The sequence below is a fragment of the Sipha flava genome, unplaced genomic scaffold, assembly GCF_003268045.1.
Source record: "Sipha flava isolate LNK unplaced genomic scaffold, YSA_version1 121_pilon_pilon, whole genome shotgun sequence".
Classification (NCBI taxonomy): Eukaryota; Metazoa; Arthropoda; class Insecta; order Hemiptera; family Aphididae; genus Sipha; species Sipha flava.
In genome coordinates, this window is record NW_020271747.1 from 1,859,462 (window position 1) to 1,882,720 (window position 23,259).

A 23,259-nucleotide genomic window follows, 5' to 3' on the forward strand; every position below is an offset into this window, starting at 1 on the left:
TTGATACTACGTCAGTGCCAACTATTCCATAAACTAGTACAGCGTTTCCCAAAGTGTGTTCCGTGGGACAATTCTAAGGGTACCGCCAGATGTATGTGATTATTGAAAAATGTATTTTATATTATATTTGGAAAAAATATTATTTTATATTATTTAAAAAAATTGTGTTATAAACTAATTTTAATAATGAGTAATCATTAAAAATATTAACAATATCATTAACATATTTTTTAGAGTATTGGTTTTCCTTTTTTTTTTTTCAGAAAAATTAGAGTTGAATTGGAATTAAAGACATAAGGGTTCCGCGAAATACAAACTATTTTAAGGGTCCCGTGGTTGTAAAAGTTTGGAAACCGCTGGAATAGTATAATATCCGTATTATAATTAAATATGGATCTTAGTTTATATATCATTACAGCACAAATAGTGTTATGATATGAGTTTTCATGACTTAACTTAATAATCTTATTTAGTGTTGACTATACAATGAGAACGAACAAGATTAGCTGAAGGTATAAAAATTTAAAATGTATATTATAGTTTGTGTTTACGCAAACGTTATCGGATAAACTTAGCAGTGTGGTAATTACTCTCGCTATGCGTCTTCCAATACTGCCGAGCTGAAATTAAATCGCTACATCAACTTGTGGATGGTATGTCGAAGATGGATTCGAGAGGAAATAGAGACCGTCGTATGATAGCGATCGAACAGTGTTTGTGAAAATAAATGTTGTATTTTATTGCAGGACCGCGCTAACCAGGTATGCAAGGTGTTTAAAAAACAAGGGCCGTCGAAAATTTAACGCAGATTTATAAATCAAATCTCAAAAAAAAAACTATCATAATAATTACTTGTAAACATAATATAAAACATGTTTTGAACAATAACAAAAAATAATTTTAGTGATATTTTTGATGTTTAACAAAACTCTGGACAGTACTCAGATATGAAATTGGGAGGGGGAGCAGGCATTTTTTTTTTTAGCACAAGCGTTCAAATCGGTTAGAATGGGCCTGTTTTTGTGATAAAACATTTTAGCATTTGCGTGTTATTATAGGTTCATTAAAGTGTTAACGCACACCAACGTAATTTGATGGTTTGTTCTAGACCACGAAGCCGTAAAAGTACAATTGTCGATCAGACGATAATTATTATTGTGAAATATCCATGAATATTATTATACCATTATAAATTTGAAATATTTTCAAAAAGTTGCAAACACCGAAGTATTGATCCTTATTAATAATTTATATATATATATATATATATATATATATGTGTGAATCAAACCTTGTGCTTTATTATTAAGTATTAAACATATTTCAATATTTTTTAAAGAATATACATCTTTAAAAAAAAATTAAATATTGGTAGTAGGAGGAGCATGATCCCTGTGCCCCCTGAGCCACTACTTGCTGCTCATTGTATATTGCGTGCAGTATGCCAGATCGGGCGTAGCCTGTTTCGCCAAAAATGAAATTTTGAGTGAAACGACTATCTGGGCGAAACGGACAGGGCCATTTTTGGGCGAAACAGGTCCCGTCCACCGAAACCGATATTTGTTAAACAAAACATTTTGTTAATATATTATGTCCGTAGTGTTCGTGTTTTGTTTACTTTTTTTCTCGACAATACTTTGTGTGATCAAAATATTATATACTATTGTTCACCTGAATACAAAGTTTAACCCGTTACAATAAGACAGCAATAATGTTATGCTAAGTAAAAACAGCATAACATTAATTATATTCTTGGTCGAAATGTATATCAATTTCGTCTTAATTTTATTTCTGGTGATAATGTATATAAATAATAATAATAATAATAATAAGGGGCTTACTAATTGTGTATTGAGTTTAATGTATTATACGACAAGCGATATTTTGTAACTATCAAATTATTTTACAATGGCCTGGATAACATTTTTGATACTACCAAATATGTCATTTAAAGAACTAGGCATTTAGAACAATAATTCGGTGAAATTTTTACCAGTGGCATAATTGTGTAGACAACTGGAACAACTGCCGCTTGGCGTTTTACCCGAATGGCAAATCATAATTGTATTTGTACATCCAATCACAAACATTTTCAAGCTGTCCTAATAGTTTTCAAAATATTTTCAATAAATTGTGAACAATTGTCATTTTTAAGGGTAATGATTAGGCCTGACAAACTCATGTCTAGACTTTTTGTAGGTATAAAAAAAACTAAAATGATTATTATATCAATTACTCCTAGAAATATTTGTTTTTTTTCTTTCTTTCTGGACAGTTTGAAAAAATGCAATGATTCATGTTTTTCTTCGATTTCACATACAATTTTTGTACAGTTACATTTGTGGAAAGTTTGTCGTTATCACATAATGTGTGTCGATTGTATTTAGGTATAGCTGCGTAGTATGTAATAATATATACATTCGCAAACATGTAAATTAATTGATAATTACAATTTAGAATTCTTTTTTTTTTTTAACACATAACGTACACATAACATTTTATCTATAAAAATTAGTTCATCCGAATAAATTATGTAAAATTACGTATTTATTTACATATTATTATTTGCTGATTAAAAAACAAATAATAATTAAAGGTTTATCAACAAACAGTATGGTTAGGTATAGAAATTAGGTCGATTTTAATTACCTATAGTAATAATAATAATATATTACCTTACTAATAGGTAAAGTCAAAATATATTATTAGTTATAGCCTATAACTTATAGATAACAGACACATTAAATAGTTATTTTGAGTTTTTACAACATATTAAAACCACAAATTCGTCATATTTTATTATGATTAACTAAGAGTTCAGGGGTGAGCTGGGACGGCCCAGTATTTTACGGTAATAAATGGCACAAAACCATTTTACAAAGGTATCAATTTAGTATAAGTAGGAGGGCTTAGGTTTCTTCAATCTATTAACCGGAGAAAAATGACTCGCAAAGAAGTGTGCATTTATGTTTTTGAAAAAAATCCATTTTAAATTTCATTTTTTATTTATTTATTTATTTTTTTTTTTTTACTGAAATAGATCCACGAAAGATATAAAAAAATATATAGGACAAAAAAATGTGTAGAAAACAATTGTTTTTGAGTATTATACAATTTTAAATATTTAATTTTTTTTGTTTTCTCTCATAAAGTCAATATTAAACATTTTAATTCGTTATGATGTTGTAATCAAGTGAATTCAAACGGTATTGATGTAGACTCTAAATACGAATCATGTGATATTATGATATTTTTTGATACCTACTGTCCAGCATTATATTTTGTAGCAATATATAGTTCAACGATTTCAAACAAACTCATTCGTGTGTAAAATATTAAATTTGTATTTTGTTATTCATACCCTGCATTTGCATATCAGATTCGTATAGTTTTTTCTCAATACCGTCATCAGCCTAGGTGTGTGTGTGTGTGTGTGTATAAAGTGCCTATTTGATTCTATAAACGCACACGTGCACATACGCACGCACCTCTGTCGCAACAACACTCGAATACCAATCACGGTATGAGATTGTTTCTCCTGCGCGGCCTTTACAAGGACCACAACGTACGACGTATAACTGTTTTTACGATCAGTACGTGATTTCTTTGTTTTTCACTCTGTTTTGCATATAACAATAAAATCCTGTACGCACGTTATTACACGTACAAATTATTTTTTTAAATGAAACACCAATTCCATGCGACACATTTCGATTGATTTTGCCCTTTAGATTTTTCAACTCAATCACGTCACTGACCAAGCCAACTTTTTACCGATTGCCTTCGTTTATACAATTATGATAACAGTATACACTTATTACACTTGCAACACGTTTTCACAACGTCCTTATGTTATATTTCCTGCAATATAAATCATTGCCATTACGATCCATGGTAGGTAGTTGTATACTGTGTACTGTTTAAGAAAATAATTATTCATTTGTTCTTTTTTCTTGCCATTTGGATTTCGGTACACGAGAACAAAATTCTCTAGACTATGACTAATTTTAAATTACGTACTTATGGTAATATTTTGTAGCTGAACTGTTTAAAAAAAAATAAAAAATAAAAGCAGTACGTTTTTTTTTCGTATAGTAAATTTATTCACGGATAAAAAAAAAACACACACGTCTGAAACCATGTATAATATATACCTGATAGTGGGCATGCCCTGTCTTATTCTCCTACTTGAGAAAAAATCTAGATGGTTTTATCAGCAGTTGAAATCAAACCTGAAAACATATATACAATGTTTTATAACGTACCTACATACACTTTACAAAAAATGTATTAATTTTGATATTAACTATCGACAAAAAAAAAATCCATCAGTGCATTTTGTGCGGGTTGACTTCATCAACAATAAAACAATAATAAGAACTAAGAAAATAATACCGATCGAAAAGTTATTCCAACTATGTATTTCGTCATTTCGATCAAGCATTTCGTTATGAAAATCAATAATTTATTTTCAAATATCACTGCATTGTAATTAAGCAAGTAATAAAGCAAAATAAAAAATTAATTTTTTATCTCCGTTAAGTTTACTAAATAAGTCGATTGAATTGAATGCCTTTTTTTTGTAAATATCAAACCACAAATATACAACATTCAAGATTACCGGTATGGTTTCAATAGCTTTAAAACTTTATAATTTGAAAGTACTGATATTAATGTAGATCTTTTGTTTTCTAACTCCCGTTTCGATCAAATGAATTGATTTTATTAACTTTTAAATATTTTATTAATATCTGCTTATATTAATATAAGCAGTATATATGATACTTTATTCATAATTCAAATATGTTAATACAATTATAATTTAAATTTAAATAAATTAATTCACCAACGGCAGATCAAAATAAATTGGGCCGGTTAACAAAATATTGCTAATTACGATTATGTTCATATTATTTTTATGAGTTATATAATCACTATAAAGTTTTGCAAATTTGAGCGAAAATATAATTTATACTTAGATATTGCCTATTACTTACTTTTATCTGTAAAGATAAAACGTCCATAAAAAATAATGAATAACAAAATACAAATACAAAATATAATAAAAATGTTAAACCAACATGATTTATAATGCGCTTTTAGCCAAACATGAATACCTGATTACTTAGTTATCATAAACAAATGTATTTGTTTATGGATTCAAATCCCTATTTAATCATCCTAATTATAATATTATTTGTTTATTACTCCATATTCACTGTAAATAGTAAAAACCGATTGATGTGACGTATTGAAGTAAACTAATAGGACCTATAACCTTATTGTGGATATCAGTTTCGAATAACAGCACAAATTACTATTACACGATTACGGTCATTATTTAACCTCAATTTATAATCAAAGTATATCGTATGGAATATGGATACGGAAAAGAACATTTAACTGATCAATTATTATTATTAATCTATTAAAAACATGTAGGAATACCAGATATCTTCTACAATAAAATTCATTATTCTGCAGACGTTACGTGGAATATTTCAGGATTTAATCGATCAAAAAAAATTTAACAAACATAGCTAAGCATATTTCAAAAATTTTCTTGGTAACGAAAAAAAAAAGTAAAATTTAACATTATATTCAATTTCCTATTCAATCAAACATAAATGTGTATTAAATTATAACAATGAAAAACCACGGACTAAGCGATATAATATTACATCATTGTCCGTGCGAAAAATAAATAATTATTCTACGAAAATCTGATATACGATATTATCTGACACACAATCACCTACAAGATTTGTATACTATAAAGCGATTGAATAAATTATTAATTATTATTACATAATTATTTAACATTTAAACATCGAATTTGTAGATTAATTTAACCAGTGCTCGATTGGAGGACTGAGTACTTCCAACTAAATTATCAGCTATTCTAGCGTACCTCAACTATCTCTTCAAAATGGCCACATGAGATGATATTTTATTTAAGTTGAATTTTTACAATATTATAAGAAGTTAATATTTTTATAAGAAATTAACCATTTATAAAGTAAAACTATATCTGTGGGTATACATAAGTAAGCATAGGCGTGCGCACGGGGGTGGCCGGGTGGGTCGCGGCCCCCCCCCCTGTGAACTCTGGCTTTTTCTTTAATAAATGTATATCTATACTATACAAGACAGGGAACATTTTTACATTTTACATGAATAAAGTAAAGCCAGTTTTAATCTTATAGTATAGAATTGATATCTGTGAATAAATGTAATAAAGTTATTAGTTAATTAGACTAATCAGAACTTGCATATAATATAAAAATTGAAGATGTAATTGATACATTCAAAAACCTTACTCCCGTGGACAGAAGGATGGAGTTGAAAATAGTTTAATAATATGTAAATAAGGATTTCTTAGATATAAATTGTGCAAGTTTAAATAGTATTTATTTTTATATTTGCATATTGAATTAAAGAAATAATTTATAAAATTTAAAATATTTAATTATACTAGTAGTCTTTAGTACAAGAATCTTTGGTCCACTTTTTCATGGGCCCCCCCCTGCGGACAAATTTTCCGCACTCCTATGTAAGTAAGTATTGATTTTTGATACGGTAGTAGATTATAAATTATAATAATCAAACACCAATATCGACAAATTTTGTTGATGTACACAATCGCGTACCTAATGCCATAACATAAATCGCCTGTAGTTTTTTTTATGATAGTCTTTTGGACCGATTTTAGTCTCTTTAAGCAAAAAAACATACATACTATCAGTAGGGTGGTGAAGGAGTTTTATGACGCCTGGACGTCATGATGAAAATTTTATGGGTGGTTATGTGGTTGGATTAAGATATGTAATGATTTTGGTTGAATACACATATAGCAAATTTCCAAACATATCATCGACACGAAACATGAATGCAGCGGAATACGCAATTGTCGGTAAGAATATACATAATACGACAATAAAATCAACATTCTGTATTTTTAGTTTATTATAAAATAAAAGAGGTAAAACCCTTATAGAATTTGAAAATCCCAAGTTTGAGAAATATAAGTTGGTACAAAAATCTTAAATAATTTTTAGTTTTCTTCAACATAAGTTTTTGAAAACATTTCAAGTATGGTGTGTTATGCGCAACTGGAGCCCAAATATGAAATGGTGCTGAAATTACATAAATTGCACTAACCCGTGGAGGGCTACGCCAACACTCCCTCCTCTCTAAGTACCTTACCTTAATTTAATCATTAAATGTATCATAACACACACACAAATATTTTAATTTATAAATATTAACAAGTATAAATTGTAACATACCTATTTATTTCATTATATTATTTTATTTAGGTTATACAGCACTAAGAAATATACAAATTAAAAAAAATATTAAACAATATACAACATATAATATTTATATTGGTATTATCTTGCAATTACTAGTGGAATATTTTCAAGTAATTCTGACGATGTAATTAACTATATGATAAAAATAACTATATAAAAAAAGAAAAACACTATTTTTTCACACAACTTTTCAATTATTCATTTTTTAACTAGGGGTGCTAAATTAGAGCCTGGGGGTGCAATACCATCCCCAAGCACCCCCCTAGTTTCGCCTATGATGGTGTTAATTACTGAAATATATGTTGTGCATCATGGTTTATAGATGTTCACCAGTTTAAAATACTATTTATTTATATCAGGTTATTGTTCAAATTTTGAAAGTGGTTATAAGTTATGGAATATTCGTTGGTTTATGGTAACATGTTTAAGGATGTTATAAGAGGGTGAACCAATAGCGTATCTAGGCCCTTTTATATAGAGGAGAGAAAACTTCATTAATATATTCAAATTTATGCATTTTCCTATTAAGAGATAAATAATGAAAAACAAATATTAGAAGAAAAAAGCCCCTCAATATAGGTGAGTGCCACCTTGAGGACAACCCTAGGTTGAACACGGTCATGTTCAGTTTTAATTAGGTAAGGACGCAAAATTTGTATGTGATAACAGAGTACCACTATTATTTTTTTTTCTAAGATAAGCACTGGCTTTAGTTTAATGTTTCTTTGACGTTTTACACTTAATGAATTTCGAGTTGAAAAAAATTAAGTTTTCTCAAGAAAAACAGATACAAAAAGTAAACATTCATAATTATTGAACAACAATTATATATGCTCTTTGTACATGTAATTTTATTTGCAATGTACTCCTAATAAAATTTAAATCATTATATGAATAGCAAAAAGTAAAAAAATAAATAAATTATTGTAATCGATTTAAAAAATATAAAATAAAACGATTCAATTTGGATGAGAATTCTTAAAAGAATCGAATCTACTACTTCACTCTATTATTTAGAAGCGAATTTACGCTCTTACACTAAGGTGTACTGACCGCTCAAGCGCTGGGCTGTTCTGTAATTGGAAATAACATAAATGGTTCCAAATAGTCATAATATAACGTCATGAATGCTTGATCGTATAACACGGAAAAGTGACGGGTAATTGATTTTTCCATAACACCCGTTCGCCGAAACAGCTGACATGCAATATGACGTCGGCTGTAAATAGCATATTATAAATATACTCGCCTCACGTCTCGCTCAGTTCGCAGCGCAACAGGATATACTTTCGAAGGACAAGATTCAATTCACTTGGTAAAATATCCATGATCAATCGTTAGTCTGTTTACGTTTTTTCACAAGATGCTGTCGTTTTCTTCTTTTTGAAACCCGTCTAAAAATTGATTTAGTTCAAAGTACTATCTGCCATGTGCAATATATCTAAAGGTGATTCGTGAAACCAAAAATGTACAAATAAAAAGAATCTACGAACAATAATCGAATAATGGACGGCACTGCAGCAGGCAAATAAGTATAGATACTGAACGAAGGGATTGGTTACACTTCACACGCCTCAACGAAAACCATTGTAAACAAATCTACTGGAAGAATATATTCGTTTTAGAGAACTGGTTTTGAATATGTTTAAATCCTCATGATCAAATTTGTAACCAAATCAATTGTACTATTCAGCAAATTTTAAACGATTAGAATATAACTGAGTTGATTGGTAAGGTTAAAAGTAACTACTGTTTTTTTTTTTTTTTTTAATCACAAAGAACGTAAATATATAATATGTATAATCAAGGCTGTAGCAAGGAGGGGATAGAGGTGCCTACGTGTCGGGTGAAATTCCTGAGAGGGCGCAAAAATGAAAAATTTGCAATTTAATTGTTACTTATAACATATAAGTAAAACTAATATTATGTATTTATGTATTTACTTATATAACATAAATATTATTAAGTTATACCTATGTACCTACTTAAAATTATTATGCATATTTATATTTTAATAAGTTATTGATTGAAATAAAATTAACAAACGCTTACATAATTTATAAAAAAAAATTATTTATAAAAAATATTCCGTTTTTTTTTGTGTTTTTTATAAATTAAAATACTTAAAGGTACATTTTGAAGTTTTGCCCCGGGCGCAACTTTTGGTTGCTAAGGGCCTTGTGTATAATATGAATTACCCAGCATAGCCCCGAAGACATTTTACAATTTTAGATTAAAGTGAATACTATTACAACATGAAAAATATTACAAGAGAGTGTTCACAAAAATGTCTTATACACAGCACAAACGAGTAAAACGATCCATTTCCCAAAAAACGATTTGATTGACGAGACGATAACGAGTGCGACACCCAGTGTAACGTTTCGGACATAACTTTAAGAAGAACCCCGTGATAAGACATAACCACTGATGTAATTTCGCTAAAGGTGGTCCCTGTTCTTGACTCCCTCTCCAAAATAAAATAAAAAGGTTTAAAAATGGAAAATATTTATAAATCCCGTATTTTCATTTTATTTATATAGGTTGGATAAATGTTTACAATTTTTACAAATTATTTTATCAAACACTTAATTTATTTAGCCTAAAACAAACAATATCAAAATGCATTATATAAACCGAAACAGTTATGATTATTTAAAAAGTCGTCTAATTTTAATAAACTAATCAAAATCGACAGTCGGAATTGATGGGTCGAAAGTTAACATTTTTTTCTCAATATTTTCCGTAGATTTTCACACTTTTATGAGAAATTTGTAAAGATACTTACGGCGAGTCTGTTGTGTTTGATTTCCAGTAAAACGATTTTTCAATTCCTCGATAACTGCTTTGCAAAGAAAAATGCGTACTGGTACTATGTCGATCATAAAAATTCAAAAACGTCTCATAATCTTAATGCCTATATTATCCGTTTAACGTTTATATACGAGTTTGAAAAGTTCCACATTCTTTTATAAAAATAATAGTGGTTTTTCTGAAATATTTGTCTCCTTACGTTGCGTTGGTAAAAAATGTTAATGATAATTATGGTTATTTAATAATATTTATTGCTATGTGCACGTCGGAAATCTGACTCACCAAACCGGGGAAACCAACCGAAAAATTATTCAAGATTGTAGAGACACGCGTAACATAATAAACTATTGTTGATTACGCAACTATCGGACGTAAACCGTTTTGGAAACGAAGAAAAATACATCGGAAACAAGTGAGATTAAATACGGAATTCCGTGTCGTCGTCTAATGGCGATGGACAAAAATATTACGAAATATACGTTTTCTATAAAGGTAAACCTATAATAAGTTTGTCGGCCAGACGTGACGCGATGGCGTTGTCGATATAACGCGCGCACCCGGGGTGGTATCCGTTGGAAATATTTAAAATTCTTGTCCGCAAACGTAACGTAATAATGTATAATGTTCGTCTAGACGTCCAGCAACGATTGTACGTGGCGACATCGAAGACGACGACGACGACGACTCGATCCATTAAAGGGTGTAAATATATATATCTATACGTATTCGAAGAAGAAGAAAAAAAGAAAGTATAAAATAAATAACCTAAACATTATCCATCGGCGGACACGTGCGTACGGTTTTGTGTAGAATCGAAATCAAAGTACAAATATATTAATACAACCGATGTAGGTGCACCGCACCCTTAGCGGGCGTCCGACCCATGTCGTCGCACAATAATTATTAAAACGTCCTTCGGCGGCGGAGGCACACCCTGGCGCACGCCTCGACGGCCGGCACCGACACGACGATGTCGGCCAAGTCGTCGGAAGGGCGAGTTTATATATCGTAACAGCGCGTTAGAGACGTCGGCCGCGCACACGCGTACGGTACGTATACGTCATGTAAATGCGAAGCAACAGAGTTTTATTGTAATATGCGATTGTATTGTACCAGGCCACTGTCGGGCGCGACGTCGGAACAGCTGTTGGTCGAAAACACAACCGATTCATATACGCGGCGCACATGTATGATAATATATAATAATAATAATAACGAGAAAGACGACTCGTTCGTATGGAGCACAAGCAATCGGTGGAAAAAAAACATAAAAAAAGCAGGTGATAATAAAAGGTATATATGGAGAACAAGCAGGTGTATTTTGGCGGGAATCTTGGTCTAAGGTCGCGTGTGCAGGTGGTGTGCGGGTGCGCGACGATGCCGACGGCCCCGACGAGGTCGATTATATGGTTGGGATTTTTTGGCGGGAAATCACGGTACGCGCACGTTTTGCCGTGTACGCGCGTGCACACGCACCCGGTCGGTCGGAGGAGAGCGTTTTACGGGACGGTGAAGGGCGGGGGTGGTGTAAGGACGAAAAAGGTACCTTTTATTCGTATGCATGCACGGTACGCGTGTGTGTGCGTGTGTCTTTCTGGGCTTCGAATACGCACTAACACACACGCACACACATGTCGGCCGACCAGCTGCCACCCGGCCGTCTCCGAACGAACGTGTCTCTCTGTATGTCTTGCGCACGTTAAGGCCCGCGAGGTCTTGGTCGTCGTCGTCGTCGTCGTAGTCGTCGGCACCAGGTGCACGCAACAGCTGCTTTAGTTTTTTTTCTTTCTGGCTGATGCTGTTGCTGCTGTTTCTGATGATGGGCTGCTGGCTGCTGTTTCCTCGATCCTCCTCCTCCTCCGCCGTGCGGATACCGCCGTCAATCTTACCCATTACAAATATATATATATATATATATATATATATACACGTCATAAACAACGTCCACCCCGAGAAACGGTCTCTCTTTGTACCTGACACGCGGCGCGATTCCCCGTGGCTGTCGTGTGGCCGAAAATACGGGTTTTTTTTCCGAATCATACGTACCTTTGAAAAGAGATGAAAAACACAATAATAATGATAATAATAATAATAATAATAACAATATCGTCTCGCGCATTATAATAATAATAATAATACGAAACGTACGCGCGCGCGTACACATATTTTAATATTAAAACCGGCCGCACGCACCCTTCGTAGTGTTTTATATTCGATCGATTTTATACGCGCGCGCTCGCCTGCCCAATACACCTATATGCATCCGATGTTTACATGAGGCACCTTGGATGATATTCGGAAGTTTCGGTGAAATCAAATATTCTCGCCGTGCGCCGTCCGATCGTTTCCGTTTCCGCGGCGACTGTTCGCCGCCATCGCCTAAAATAATACGTACATTGTACGTAAGGAAAAGCTGAAGCAGCACACGTCCCTCCGGTGTGTGTGTCTTTCGGTATATTTGTCGATTCCGGTCACCGTACGTCGATTAATATTTATTATTACTTCACTACATCCATTTTCGGATTACGTCGTGACGACGTCGTGTACACGCTCGAACGAACATCGGAATACGAATCGACACGTGTGCATATGTATATTATTGTCGAGCTGGTATAATGATAGCTGATATTATGTGTGTACCACCTCGTCAATCGCATGTGAATCACAATACCTAGGGTGTATAAGCTGTCCGCGACCGGAACCTGTTCGTAACGAACCGATTGTACACGCGTTTGACGTGAAATACGTACAAAGTCGATTTTTCGGATCTAAAAGAAAAGCAAGGAAAAAATCGAGGTATCGTAAGATTGATCACAAAGGACCAAAGTTAAATTTGAGTTATCGAAGATCTCCGAGACATCGAAATTCGGTTTACGGCTACTCGTCACAGCAATATATTATACGAAAAAAATATAAAAAAATACAACCGAACAATACTGCAGTGATCTCAAATATGTTTCAAAATAAAAACCATTCGAAGAACTCGATAAAAAAATAAAATCCGTATTAAACCTACTTACCCAGTTCTTTCGTGATAGACGGATTTAAAACAAGTATATACCTGGTGCAGCTTCGAATCATATACAAAAAACTCCCTATAATTATTATTATTATTATTATTTTTACGAAATTGTAGAGAGTTACCATTATAAAATATTAATCCTACCCTGTGCGCTGTACATAGGATTCGATCAATATTGAATTGTATCGTGTACATGTAGAGCATAAATTGTCTACCTATATATTTCTTATGAACTCTTCGTATTTTAGTTTATTAACTTGATTTTATGTTATATAAAATCTACTATATGAACATAATGCAGCTAAGTATTCTATAGAATAAGTTTTAATTCAAGCACAAATCTTAACTGATCTCAACTGTCATTACTTTTCTGTAATCTCTTGCGGTCATAATGGACACTAAAAACATTATAATTTCGAGTGTAACAGATACTATTTTATTTTTACCAAACCACTCTTTTTTTTAAAAAAAAAAAAGAGTTACATATAATTTTAAACAGTTATACAATGGGATATGAGTTTTGAATTTTTATAACTGGCACGTATTCCTCATATGCTTACTTTTGAATCATAATATCATCCATATATGTAATAAAAAAAGCGTATATAATTTATACTTCCTCTTTCGATGTATTTTGAAAGACCTATGTCGTTTTATAGGTTGGCTTTGCCGTTGGCCTTTACACTGTCGTAAAGCTATTAAATATATCACCTCCTTTAGTATTAATTAACCACCCGGGTATACCAAATTGTATTCTACCGAGTTACACTTAGAGAATATTGCTAGTTGCCATTAAAATGTACGATTTTTTTCTATCTATTCGTGTCGTCGAGATAACTCGTAACGTGTGCCCATAATGTTTACTGGCGAGTGCACGTGCACCTTGAGCTTAGGAATTTCATTTGTAATACAATACATTATCATCGCTTGATGCAATATATCACATTATTATGTACCAGCTGAAAAATATGTGTTATGTATATAATATATATAGGAATATAGGACGCACGTCCTGCTGGGGACGGCAGCCGAGAAGAAAGGAAACACGTGCCTGGCACACTTGCAGTATCTTTTTATATTAAAATAATACATTTTCATCCTGCAGTGTGTGTCCGCCGCGTTGGGGGTGTTGGGTAAGGGCCCGAAGGCAATGGAACGTGAACAAATATTCGGCACTCGTCAAAGGGCAGTCGGCATCGGTTTCTGGTACCTCTATATGTATTATCTGGACAGAAGCCGGCTATCGTTTAGTCAGGGTTGTATATCTTCGCCTTGCAATCATTTTGAGGTTTTTCGACGGTACTGGCACGCGCTACGAGATTTCAACGGGACAGCAACATGTTATACAATACAAATGTTTGGGTTTTAACGAAAATAATAATAATAGGTGTACATCATTCAATAATGAAACACATTTTCTAACGATAACGATCAACATTCACATGAGCCACATAAACAAATTTTATCTATTATTATTAATTATAATATTACAACCAAATTATGAACCATTTTTCTATGAATAATCAATCGATTGTTTGAAAAAAATCTTTTAATAAAATTGTGTTTTCGGTTGTTTTTTTGCTCTTGCGTCTTACTGTATTTACGTTATAAATTTTTGTGAACATGAATACTGTAATTAGCATAAATACTTAAAATAAACATACGTTATACACGTAATTGTGTTATTATACGTATAAATGTGAATCATATGATTCAAAACAACCTTCAAAATTTGTTGTATACCTCAGCTGTTCTATATCCTTCAGCTGTACGATCTTCCATTGATCAACTTCATTTTTTTGTTAATCCAATCCTTATGTATTATTATATATATATAGACTTCAAACGAAAAAAAATTAAAATAATACTTCATATTTTTTTAAATTTAAATATCTACAAAATACAATATTAATAGTTTTCACAATAGATAACGATTATTAAAATAATTGGAACTTCGATGTATAGTTAAAACGAATCAGAATTTATCTTTATTTTCAAAACCAATAAATTCATTAATATCTAAACAGATGCTGTTCAAAAGTATTTAAACTACAAGTATCTAATTAATTTTCCGTTTTAAGGTTTGCAAATATTATTATAGTAACACAAGCATACTTGATGATTTCAATTAACTATTAGAGATACATAAAATTAGATTTTAGTATGTATAAAAATTATCATCACAAATTGTATTTATATGTAGAAAATATTTATTTTTCAATACGATTTTCATCGTAAATCTCTGAATTCCGTACGAATAATAATACATCTGCCATTAACATCGGATCCGTATAAAGTGATTCGCACATATTTGAATATTTTATCCCTCGGCTGGTTATACAATCACCACTACCAACCACCTGCATTTTGTTCGAGAATCAAAGTGATGTATGAAAAACATTATAAGCCTTAGAAACTCATTCAGTTACTACTGAATCTCAACAAACAGCTATTTTTATTCCTTTACCTTGTATTGTTCTTCAAGAAAACGTTATATATTTCTATGGAAGCTGTAACATATGGTCTATTAATCAGTTGGATATATTTCATCATAGGCATAAAATATGTTACATGTATCATTTTATTAAACCAACACTATAATATTTATTGATATATTATTTATTTATCTATAAATTGCAATTATTTGTTTAATATGACAATATTTATTGCACTGATATAATGATTATTATTCTGCTGTATTCTATGGTCTATAGTTTATTTATTCGCTAATTTAACATACAATTTCAATGGCACGTTAATGACGACACGGAAATGAACAAGCAAAATTAAAGAAAACATAAAAAGAAAGTATTGAAAAATACAAATAAAACCAGTTCCGGTATAATCATCATTTATTCTAGAAATTAACTTTAAAGTTATGTTATAATCGATTATTTGGGTATTAGAAATTAAATGCTCAAAATCTTTCAAAATAAATATTATATTATATTATTTATGTAAACATTTATTTAAAAATATCAACCAAGATAAAATGTTTTATTTTATTACCATTTGGAACAACTATTGATGATTTAGATTTAACCTTCGTATTATAAGACTATATAAAAATATTAATTTTCATTTTATCATAATGTAACATTAATATGATTTTATATTTTTTTCTTACAAAATCTGATTTTCATGTGATAAAATGTATATGTATGCATATATTTTTATAAAAATAATAAAGTTACAATTCAATAATAAGTATATTAAAGTTTACATTTTTTTATTCATTTTTGAAATAATCAATTAAAATGTATTGGAACTAAGCAATTGATTTTATTTCAAATTTAATTTTAATACAATATAAATCTAAAGTTATTAACTATATACTTATTAAATTGTATTTAAAAGAAAATATTGAATTTTATTACGATTAGCGTGCAATAATTCAATTAATAATAAAATAGCTAGAAAGAGATATACTTTAGGAATCCTAATTTTTACTAGTGAAATTTAAACTTCATTGAAACTCTTATGTTATATTATATTTACGATGTCTTATAATCTATGCGTTTTATTACAATTATGTATTTTAAACATATGAAAACTAAAAATTAAGTAGAATTGTATGTTAATTGCATTGTATTATTTGTAATGATACTTAATAAGTATCAGCTTATTGTTTATACTTCTGTGTGTTGTAAACTTGACGTATGAGATTAATTTGAATGAGACTAAACTGTATAACATCAACAATTTCTTAACCGATGACTTTTTATGGGCCGTTAATATTTCAAAATAGTCAAGGCGTTTAATACTATCCAAACAATGCTTTGAATCGCTGTTCGAATGCTATTAAATACGTTTAAAATGTATACAAACAATACACGAGTACGTGACTATAACACATCCATACTAGGGTAACCTATACGAGGTACGAAATATTTTACAACCCTTTTACAGCTGTACCTACTTCAGTACCTGTCCAAGGAGCAAAACGACGTGAATGCCATGAACAATAGGTTTTTGTATCCAGTAGGCTCTTTCACATAATAATTATAATCAACGTTCGTTAAATCGTGAGCGCTTTTCCTTTCTTGCAAATGCGTCACGTGTTTTGAATCACCGACTAGACATCGCGATCATTACAGACGATATTTTTCAAACTTTGGTTCTGAAACGGACTAAAAGTTATTGTACTTTTTTTTCTCCGCGTGTCCAACGAGAAAAAATATCGTCGAAAATGTACTAAATATATACCCATTGCTTACTCACGAGGCGTATGGTATTTTTCTTTTTTTCTTAATATTATTTTTTTTTCATTTCTTTTTTAATTTCCACCCATATGTCCGAGATTGAATATAACAAAAAATAAAAAAAAAATGTTCAAACTCCTTCGCCGTAATGCATTATTAAGTACCACCCAGAAGTAGTGACGGCGGCGGTGGCTTAGTACGGTCCAATCCGAAACGAAAGGTCCGTGAGACAATTGTTAACTCTTAATAATTCTGATATGGAAACAACGAGCCATAGAGGTCAGTTTCGTGACCGACCGCCGAGAAGGATACACTAGATACACGTGTATTAGACGATGTTCGTATAGGTAGTGATTTAGTAGCGTAAATTACATGGCTTTCGGCTCACGCACGGCCCGAAAAGAGGGATTAGGATTGTGCGGAAAAGATGCGCACGTATCCGATGTACAATAGGACGGCGGTATACATATCATTATTTTTCTCGTTCTCTTTTATGCTCGAGCCGCCGTCGCCGACCGGTAGAAAACGTCTGATGCTGGCGGACGAAAGTCTTGATGTTTTGTTGAGATCCGAATGCAAAGACGGTTTGGGGATTTATCGTCACGGCGCGTATATACGTACGGACAGATTTCACGACCCCGGGTGTATGTATATATGATAGGCACACAACGACGAAGAATACACGTAACCCGGGATTGATGTTGTACACTTCAAACGAACACCTCGCGGTGTACGGCGGCAGATTAAATTACTCGACTCACGAACGGCCCCAGGACTTATAAATGTCTTAGATCATTAGTGGTGCGGTAGCGGTAGGTAACTACTGTGCGGCGTTCCGATATAATTTATATATGTGAAAAAATCCCGACAAAATCATTAGAGTTTCGGGGATCGCCCGCAAGGCCGAGGATTGTATAATAACAATTCTTCCCCGTAAGTGTTAATAAACAATCCTACCCATTCGTTTTCGAAGTCTCGGTAAATTGAATTGCGGTTGTGTTCAATGTTTGTGTGTATTGTGTTCGATTTGAGATTTATTGTGTTCCACCCGGGTTCCGACCATACTACTTGTACATATTACGCTCGATTGTGTGATCTCGCAGCCTTACAGGCCGCGATCTCTTTCCAACCTTGTCATAATATTTCCAAAAGCTGTGTTATATTCTGAATGCGACATGTAGGTACTTTAACGAAGTGTTCGTTCCACAGCTCCTCCGAAGTTACGTTGTGCATTAAACGTTTTGGCGTGAACAATTTTTAATTTGTACTCGATGTATGTTTTTAAAAACCAATGCGGGGGGCGTATCATTTTAGAGACAAAGTATAGGTTCTTAGAATCCTCGGGATTAGAGTATTGAAAACAAAAACGTAAACCAGTTTCAGTATCAACAACGTATTCAAATGCATACGTTCCGCAGTCACCACCGTGCGGTATATAGTGTGTGTGGCATATACGATGTCCGTTATTTGTAGTGCACTCGTTTCGGGGTCATTGATCAAACCGTAATTATAAGCCAAGGGGCGTCGTTGATTCAAAACATTGTCCGATGTTTACGTACTCGGGAACGTATCGAATTCGTCGGATAAAAGTTTATCCGTCTTTCCCGGAGAAAACTTGGAGACCATATGGGAACAGAAACGCTACGACGCGTATAATACATTAGTATGTCGCGCCGCGCGTTCACAGTACGGGGTCATGGCAACCCTCGAAGAACCCCGACGGATTTTTCGGGTCTCGCCACTCCGTGTACAATTTCTCTCCTCGTAATCCTGTACATATAGTGATGTTCACGTATAACTCATTATGCAGCACGTACATCCTTCTCTGCGAAACGTGTCGAACCTTATAAAACGCAATGTAAACCGTATAGGTGCAACGGTGCCAGGACAAAACCGATTATTATTTCTACATCCTTAACTCGTATACTTAAGCCGAGCCTTTTTAAACACAATTACAATATAACCGTACACCCAGTGCGCATTTCGCGCATAAACGTTGACGCATTATAGACATAGACGTATTGCATGCAAGCTCACTACTGAACAATACTCGTAAGAATTGTTTAGGCCTCTGTACGAACGTTTCTCAGTCAGAATGTTCGGTAAAAATTAACACTATTTATAATCACTGTTCCGTTTTATTATTTTTATTGTATGTGTATGTATGTATGAATATGCGGGTACAATACGACTCTGTACACGGTTCGACGGATAATTATTCAAACGATCGGGGTAGCCAATTGGGTTTATGTCCTGCGGCGGCGTCCGTAACAGTTAGAGTTTCTTAAAATATAATAATAAATGTATAACAATAACACTTACAGTTGTCATAATAATAATAATAATAAAATAACGAGTAAATCGCTGTCGGAATAAGTTATGTTGCGCGCACTCGGGGCACACTGCATCGTTGTATTTGTGCGAGTCACGGTTATGCACTACGGATTGTCAAAACGAAAGAGGTGCAGCAGCTGCGTTGCGAACAGAGACTGAGGAAAATTAAATAAGTTAAAAATAGTCGGAAGAAACTAATATTTATAGTAACCATAGGCGCAAATCGGACCAAGATTTAGCCCCTCCCCCCTCCTCCATAAATATTCCATGTTATACATGGCATACCGCAAACAACATACATAACCCGCAATAGTGTCACATGCAAAAAAAGACACATTGCAGTTAATCCAACTCGGCTCAGAATCTAAAATATATTAACATAGTATAAAAGAGTAGGGGTAATCTACAGGTTATTTTAAGTTTTGGTAGGAGGGCTGTGCCGCTCCCTCAGATTTTTTCGGTAATATTGAATTGAGTTCCGCAAATATTTTTGGGTTATCGTAGTTGAGTCTCTCATACATTTTTGGGTTATCGGAGTTGAGTCCCTTCAGTCTATTAGCGTTACCCAGGAGACACCACGTGGAGGTTGACTGAGAGTCTTCCAAAAATTGTGTGTGATTGTTTACAGTATTTATTTATTTTTTTTTTTTAATCGTTATAAAACACAAATAAGTATAAAATACAATAAGTTAATTAATTCGTTTATAATATAATTTAAGTAGTTGTAAATTATTGTTTTATTTATAGTTTTTTTTTTTTTTTTTTTTGATTGTTATAAAACACAAGTCAGTTAGTATAAGTTACTATAAAATACAAAAACTAATTTAATTTAAAATTAACGTAAAATATAAATATAAAAATAAATTTAAATAGTTGCTGGTAAAAATTTAAAAGATACAGATTTTAAAAACTCAAATCTGCAAATTTGTTTACAACTGTATTTTTTTTATCGTTTATCATTTTCAAAATTCGTATCCGGTATAATATGATGTGTGAAGTTCAAGGTCATCACCGGCTATATATATATATATGGTTTTGATACCTTATATCTATACGGACTCAATTCAAAGACATTAAGATAATACCCGGGACTCAATTCAAACACATAAAAGTAGCATGGACTCAATTCAACGTCAGCCGATTTTTTACCCTAGTTGCGCCTATGATAGTAACCGCCACTGACATGGGCGCCCGCAGGAAATTGATCAGGGAGGCATAATTAAATCAAACACCAAAAAGTATATTGAAAAATGTATTCTTAGCAAACAATAAAATATTTAAGAATTATACAAATTTAAGTCGTTATTAAATAAAAACTGAAGTCTTCGCAGTTGTTCAATTGCAAACCTTGTTATTAACTATTCAATTAATTTTTTCTAGGGGGGGAAATGCTCCGTCTTACCTTCCCTTTTGGGTGCCCATGGTTACTGACGCACTGACGTGCGGTGGATGGATGGCACATATTATGCGCATCCCGCGCGAAAACGATCGGGGTAGGTTAAACGCGACAACGACAACGTCGTACCACTGAACAAGGAAACCAGTGCACGTCTCGTGTGCTGCGATGCACCGCGACGTCGAAACACTGATGCGACGACGGAGAGGAGAGCGCAATAATATTATCATTATTACTATTACTATTACTACGGTATACAATAATAACACGGTGAGCTGTTGTATCACGAACAGGGGACGCAGTACCTACCGATAGCAATTATAATTATAATTTATTGTTTATTATTGTTTTCGTTGTTTGTACGTTGTTATTGTTGTACGCGTGACGGTGTGCCGCCGTTGCACCGCGTCGATGCACAAATCCCGGATGCGCCGCGTGCAACACTCGCCATGTGATTCATATTTATCTGTACGTCGGTGCGTTATTATTATTTTTTAATTAACCTTCCGTCCGTCGCTGCACCGACCATTGTTGTTGCTATTGAACAAATGTGTGCCGTTCGAAAGCTCAATACAATCAGTGGTATATCGAGTCGCCGTGAAACCGTCTCAGCTCGCTGCAGTTTCATATTGCACCGCCGTCGTCGGTAACCTCTCCTTTGTTTTCCCCGAGCCCGCCCCGGAATACTTGTCTCCGGGTAAACGCTTGAAAACGTTCACTTTGCTTTAAAACGCTCGTCCAAAAACACTTGTAATGCAAGACGTTGTTGCTGTCGCGACTGTCACCGCGGACCCTACCCACAGGTCCATGTGCCGGACCAAGTAATCTCATCGGCCGGTTTTGCCCGCGTAGTCGAATTCGGTTACCACACCACCGGTACTTGAAAACGTCCAACAATTTTTCACCACGTTTTTATAGGCAGTGCCAATCAGGGGCGGTTCCAGAGCCTTGGTTAGGGGTGACCAAAATATAATTTTTCAAAATCTTTTAACAAAAAGAAAATAACAATTTAGCCTTATTGGTTCTTCATAGTATAGATAACAGGTACATCGTATACACTGTCATACCTCTATGGCTCTATCTACATACTTGTGCGTGTCGTATTATTGTGCCATATTATAATATGCATATTTTGTTAACAATATCAATATTTTTATAAATATGGTATGGGTTTGGGGGTGACCCCTAGGGCCCCTCTGGAGCCACCCCTGGTGCTAATAAATAAAAATACTTGATTCCGGTTGATCGTCGATTTGATACAAGGCAATATTTATGAGCAGAAACGATTTTTACTAAACGCCACACTTTAGTGTTATAGATGTGCATTGATTACATATGTAACTCGCACGGTCTACGCGTGACACGACGATGGCGAAAAACATAATCTTTATACTTAACTTCATTTGTTCGTTTGCTTCACTGAACCGAAAAAAATACGACTCGCCTTCCTCCCATAATAAGCCGATCGCGATAAAAAACCGTTTCGATCAGCCTCATTCTCGTAGGTAACCGTCCTCACAAGATTTACGGCGTTGCCGGCCGGTGCTTACGTTTGCTTGCGGGTAGGTTTATACCACAAGCGCGGTATCCGTTTTAAACTGACCCGAAATCGTATGTCGAGAGACGCGCATAATACGACTACATAAATATAAAATACGTGTCGTTGCGGCGGTATTGTTTCGCACGTCTGGCCGCGAGTCGCCGTCGTGGATTTGTTTCTCATAATCCCGTTCCCGGCGAATGATTTATTATTTGTTATAATCACAACTATTTACGACGATGTCGAAAGGAAGCAAAACACTTTTCGACCACTACCCGCGTAGTGAGTATTATAAGCCATCGGTCGCCCCGCGTTGACGTTTCCGAATGGTATTAAATCTCCCGACGTTACTATAATTATTAATATTATTATTGCTTCAAACAAGCGATCGCGCACGGTGTGCAGCAGCAACGTCTTAAGCGCAAGGATAATAATAATAATACGATATCATTGTTCGAGATCCCCTCGTCATAAATCTCCGGACAGGAAACTTAAAAACCGGTAGCCGACACGACCCAGTGAGATCAACCGATTCTATTATACACGTTCGTGCGTGTGTGTGTGGTATAGTGTAGTGTAATATATTGGTAGTAGTAGTAGTAGTAGTAGTAGTAGTAGTAGTAGTAGTAGTAGTA

General features: G+C 33.5%; 1 long non-coding RNA gene across 1 annotated transcript; it reads right to left on the reverse strand.

The window, feature by feature from the left end:
• Positions 1-4,110: 4,110 nt before the first annotated feature.
• Positions 4,111-11,255, reverse strand: LOC112694037. The gene is made up of 3 exons (XR_003149531.1): positions 10,105-11,255; positions 8,370-8,710; positions 4,111-4,232 (listed from the first exon to the last, which is right to left on the reverse strand). It is a non-coding gene; the product is annotated as an uncharacterized LOC112694037 (long non-coding RNA).
• Positions 11,256-23,259: the final 12,004 nt, after the last annotated feature.